The sequence below is a fragment of the Astyanax mexicanus genome, chromosome 1 (assembly GCF_023375975.1).
Source record: "Astyanax mexicanus isolate ESR-SI-001 chromosome 1, AstMex3_surface, whole genome shotgun sequence".
Lineage (NCBI taxonomy): Eukaryota > Metazoa > Chordata > Actinopteri > Characiformes > Acestrorhamphidae > Astyanax > Astyanax mexicanus.
In genome coordinates, this window is record NC_064408.1 from 3,554,741 (window position 1) to 3,560,805 (window position 6,065).

Sequence of the window (6,065 nt, forward strand, 5' to 3'; positions counted from 1 at the left end):
CCCACAACAACTCCACGGACATTCAGGAGTACACAGAAACTGTCTCTGCCTACATCACCAAGTGCATTGATGATGTAACCGACCTCAAGACCATCACTGTTCGGGCTAATCAGAAGCCATGGCTGACAGGAGAGGTCCACAAGCTCCTGAAGGCTAGAAATGCAGCCTTCACAGCTGGAGACCAGGCAGGCCTGAGGACAGCCAGGGCCAACCTGTCCCGCGGCATCAGGAAAGCTAAGAGGCAGTACTCCAAGAAGATATCCCAACGCTTCAGCGACAGCAGAGACACACGGAATCTGTGGCAAGGGATTCAGTCTATCACAGGCTACAAACCCCATCCACAGACCTGCAACAGCGACACATCTCTGCTGAACGACCTGAATGGATTCTTCGCAAGGTTCGAGCCACTCAACAACACACCCGCCCAGAAATCCATCCCTCCTCCTGGTGACCAGGTGCTAACGCTCTCCCAAGACAGTGTGAGGAGAGCATTCAGCAGGATCAATGCTCGAAAATCTCCTGGACCTGACAACATTCCTGGTCGTGTGCTGAAGGACTGTGCCTGGGAACTCGCAGAGGTTTATACGGACATCTACAACACCTCTCTGAGTCAGGCGGTGGTTCCCACATGCTTCAAAGCCACCACCATCATCCCTGTCCCTAAGAAGGCATCGCCATCCTGTCTCAACGACTATCGTCCGGTTGCACTCACCCCCATCCTCATGAAGTGCTTCGAACGACTAGTCATGCACCATATCAAGTCTTCACTCCCCTCCTCCCTGGACCCCTACCAGTTTGCATATCGGTCAAATCGCTCGACCGATGATGCCATCTCCACTGTTCTCCACTCAGCCCTCACACACCTAGACAAGAAAGACACCTACGTCAGAATGCTGTTTGTTGACTTCAGTTCAGCATTCAACACAATCATCCCCCAACAGCTCATACACAAACTGGACAGTCTGGGGCTGAGCACTTCCCTGTGCAACTGGCTGTTGGACTTCCTGACTGGTAGACCACAGGCAGTGCGGGTTGGCAGCAACACATCCAGCATCACCACACTGAACACAGGGGCTCCCCAAGGATGTGTACTGAGCCCCCTCCTGTTCACTCTGCTGACCCACGACTGCACACCAGAACACACCTCCAACCTCTTCGTCAAGTTTGCGGATGACACGACGGTGGTGGGTCTCATCAACAACAACGATGAGTCACACTACAGGAGCGAGGTGAGCCGCCTGGCCTCCTGGTGCAAACACAACAATCTCTCTCTGAACACAGAGAAGACTAAGGAGATTGTTGTGGACTTCAGGAGAACTCACACACTGCACACTCCTCTGTCCATCAACGGAACTGCTGTGGAGAGGGTGAGCAGCACCAAGTTCCTGGGTGTGCACGTCACAGAGGACCTCTCCTGGAGCACCAACTCAGCATCACTGGCCAGGAAGGCAAACCAGCGTCTCTACTTTCTCCGCAAGCTGAGAAGAGCTGGAGCCCCCACCCCCATCATGACCACTTTCTACAGAGGGGCCATCGAGAGCATCCTGACCAGCTGTTTCACTGTGTGGTACGGGGCCTGCACAGCATCCTGCCGCAGGACCCTCCAGCGCATCGTGAGAGCAGCTGAGAAGATCGTTGGCACCTCTCTCCCCTCCCTTCAGGACCTGTACAGCTCCCGCCTCACACGGAAAGCCCTCCGTCTGGCAGGAGATCCCTCCCACCCACTACACAGCTTCTTCAGCCTGCTGCCATCAGGGAGAAGACTGCGGAGTCTCGGGTCTAGGACCAGCAGACTGCGAGACAGCCCCATCCATCAGGCTGTGAGGATGCTGAACTCTCTTCCCGCACTACCCCCCATCCCAATCCTGCCCACAGCACACACACTCTCATCATCCTGACCCCACATCCTCCCACCAACACAGTACTGAAACTCTGCACTAGAACACACACAGTACTGTAACTTTTGTAAAAGGACCTGCACTACACACCCAATACCTGCACTACTGTTACGCTGCACTGTCATACACACTTTAATTCCCCAAGAACTGGGAACTTTAAGAACTTTACCAGCCTTAAGCTAGATACAACATTGCACTACTGTTATACGGGTTCTATTTATATTGTCACTTGATCTTAATCACCATTAATATTGCACTATTATCTTCTGTCTCACAAATGTCTATTGTGTTTTTGTTGTATTGTACATATAGTGTCTCCCACTCATTTAGATTTAGATTATATATTTATCTCTTTTTATTTCTATTTATATATCTATTTCACCCCCACCACTACTGCACCTTGTTCTGTCTCATGTATGTCTGTGTCCCTGCTGCTGTATTGTACACATAGTGTCTCCCCCTTTTTCTTTATTTTTCTTTATTATCCATTATCTGTACTTGCTGTAAAATTGGGAAGGAGAGTAACGTAATTTCAATTCTATGTATGTCCTGTACATATGCAGCATTGACAATAAAAACTACTTGACTTGACTTGACTTGACAGACAAACAGACAGACTGACAGACAGACAGACTGACTGAATGACTGCTGGATGACTGGATGGATGGACAGACAGATGGACAGAAAAACATACAGATTAGGCAGAGAGACGGATGGCTGGATGGACAGATTAGATAGATAGATAGATAGATAGATAGATAGATAGATAGATAGATAGATAGATAGATAGATAGATAGATAGACTAACGACAGGTTAGATAGACAGATGGATGGACGGACGAATGGACAGAAAAATTAGATAAACAGATGGATGGATGGATGGACAGACAGACCATAGGAAGAATGGATGGATGGATAGATGGACGGACAGGCAGACAGATTAAACAGATAGATAGATAGATAGATAGATAGATAGATAGATAGATAGATAGATAGATAGATAGATAGATAGATAGATAGATGGACGGACGGACGGACGGACGGACAGATAGATAGATGCATAGACGCATAGACGGACAGATAGATAGATAGATAGATAGATAGATAGATAGATAGATAGATAGATAGATAGATAGATAGATAGACTGACGACAGGTTAGATAGACAGATGGATGGACGGACGAACGGACAGAAAAATTAGATAAACAGATTAATGGATGGACAGACAGACCATAGGAAGAATGGATGGATGGATAGATGGATGGACAGGCAGACAGATTAAACAGATAGATAGATAGATAGATAGATAGATAGATAGATAGATAGATAGATAGATAGATAGATAGATAGATAGATAGATAGATAGATAGATTAAAATTAGATACTGTAGACAGACAGACAGATCGACAAGACAGAATAATAAGTGACTGGAGGGATAGATAGATAGATAGATAGATAGATAGATAGATAGATAGATAGATAGATAGATAGATAGATAGACAATAAGAACGCACAGAAAAATTTGATAAACAGATGGATGGATGGATGGATAGATGGATGAATGGACAGGCAGACGGATTAAACTGACAGATAGATGGACGGACGGACGGACAGAAAAATTAGATAAGGAGACGGACGGATGGACAGACAGACAATTGGATGGATGGATGGATGGACGGGCAGACAGATAGATAGATAGATAGATAGATAGATAGATAGATAGATAGATAGATAGATAGATAGATAGATAGATAGATAGATAGATAGACAGATGGATGGACGGACGAATGGACAGAAAAATTAGATAAACAGATGGATGGATGGATGGACAGACAGACCATAGGAAGAATGGATGGATGGATAGATGGACGGACAGGCAGACAGATTAAACAGATAGATAGATAGATAGATAGATAGATAGATAGATAGATAGATAGATAGATAGATAGATAGATAGATAGATAGATAGATAGATAGATAGATAGATAGACGGACGGACGGACAGATAGATAGATGCATAGACGCATAGACGGACAGATAGATAGATAGATAGATAGATAGATAGATAGATAGATAGATAGATAGATAGATAGATAGATAGACTGACGACAGGTTAGATAGACAGATGGATGGACGGACGAAAGGACAGAAAAATTAGATAAACAGATTAATGGATGGACAGACAGACCATAGGAAGAATGGATGGATGGATAGATGGATGGACAGGCAGACAGATTAAACAGATAGATAGATAGATAGATAGATAGATAGATAGATAGATAGATAGATAGATAGATAGATAGATAGATAGATAGATAGATAGATAGATTAAAATTAGATACTGTAGACAGACAGACAGATCGACAAGACAGAATAATAAGTGACTGGAGGGATAGATAGATAGATAGATAGATAGATAGATAGATAGATAGATAGATAGATAGATAGATAGATAGATAGATAGACAATAAGAACGCACAGAAAAATTTGATAAACAGATGGATGGATGGATGGATAGATGGATGAATGGACAGGCAGACGGATTAAACTGACAGATAGATGGACGGACGGACGGACAGAAAAATTAGATAAGGAGACGGACGGATGGACAGACAGACAATTGGATGGATGGATGGATGGACGGGCAGACAGACAGATAGATAGATAGATAGATAGATAGATAGATAGATAGATAGATAGATAGATAGATAGATAGATAGATAGAAAATTAGCTAGATGGATGGATAAATGGACAGACAGACAGGTAGAAAGATTAAACAGACGGATGGATGAATGAACAGAGGTTTCTGAGTTCGAGTCGGGTGAATTTATGTTTCCACATAACCAAAAATAATAAATTTATATTATAAACAAGAAAATAAAAGTTAATAAAAACAGATCCAGGTAAATGAATGATAGTGTGGGTATATACACACAGTGAGATCAGGGTATAGGGGAACTGTACTTTACCTGTAGCTCCGCCCATGTCTTCCACATGCTCCAATCACATGACTCTGTGTTTGGGGTTTCCTTATGTTTATGCCTGAGCTTCCTCATCAAAACGCACTAGTAATAAAGTTATTTCTACTACAACAAATCGGACTATAACATAGACATTTTTTTACGAGCAAGCATTTTTATTTTAAGAGTTTGATTTTTAATAGTGAAAATTAAATATCAAATATTGCTGGGGAAAAAATTCATTTTTTCTAATTTTCTAACATTTTCTAATATAATGACTAAAATTTATTTCCCTATCAATTACAACTTAAACCATCAAACTCAACTAAACACATTCCATCCACCTTATTCTGAGTCTGAGACTTCATCTGAGGGAGGGATCTGTACCTACTGTCCGTGGTAAGTCAGCAGATGAGGGAGATAAACTAGAAAATTTACTTCTGTCAGAATAACAGTGTAGATTTATCAAATTTATTTAACTTTTAATTCTACTTTTCTTGATACCAGGAGTTTACTTTAGACATTTATCTTTTCCTAGAAAATTTGAATTACATTTTTACACATGCACTAGTAATAATGGTATTTCTACGACAAATTGAACTATTACATGGACTTTTTTTACTGGCAGAAATAAACTTGCAAAAATCACATTTTTGATTTTAAAAATTAGTTTTTTTTAAGATACTGTGGAAGATTATAAAATAACAAGCTTAGTTTAAAATAATCATGCTAGCCAAAGCCTTAACTATGATTAAAACACATATTACACAAATAGATCTATGAAAGCTATAAATCTATACTCTACTAATCATTAATCACTGAATCAAGAGTTAGCCACTAATCCACACGTACACATTTTATATTTGATTAATTGAATCACTATGCCTCTCATATTAGCAGCAATGACTTGTGTCTCACTGACATTTGAATGGCCCAACCGAGAAAGCACGCTTCCTCGTTTTACTGGTAAACATCTTGAGGTTACAGAGGCTAGCAGACTAAAAGAGTTCCTCTTTTACTCCTGGGCTCTAGGAAGAGTTCCTCGTTTACTCCTACGCTCTAGGAAAAGGTCAACATAGGAGAGCTAGATTAAAAGCCAGTAAATAACATACATTTTGTAACCTTGCATTTAAAGATTGCGTCTACAAAATTATACATGCAGCTTCAAGCTTTGTTAAAGATATACTAACTAATTAATCTTACTGT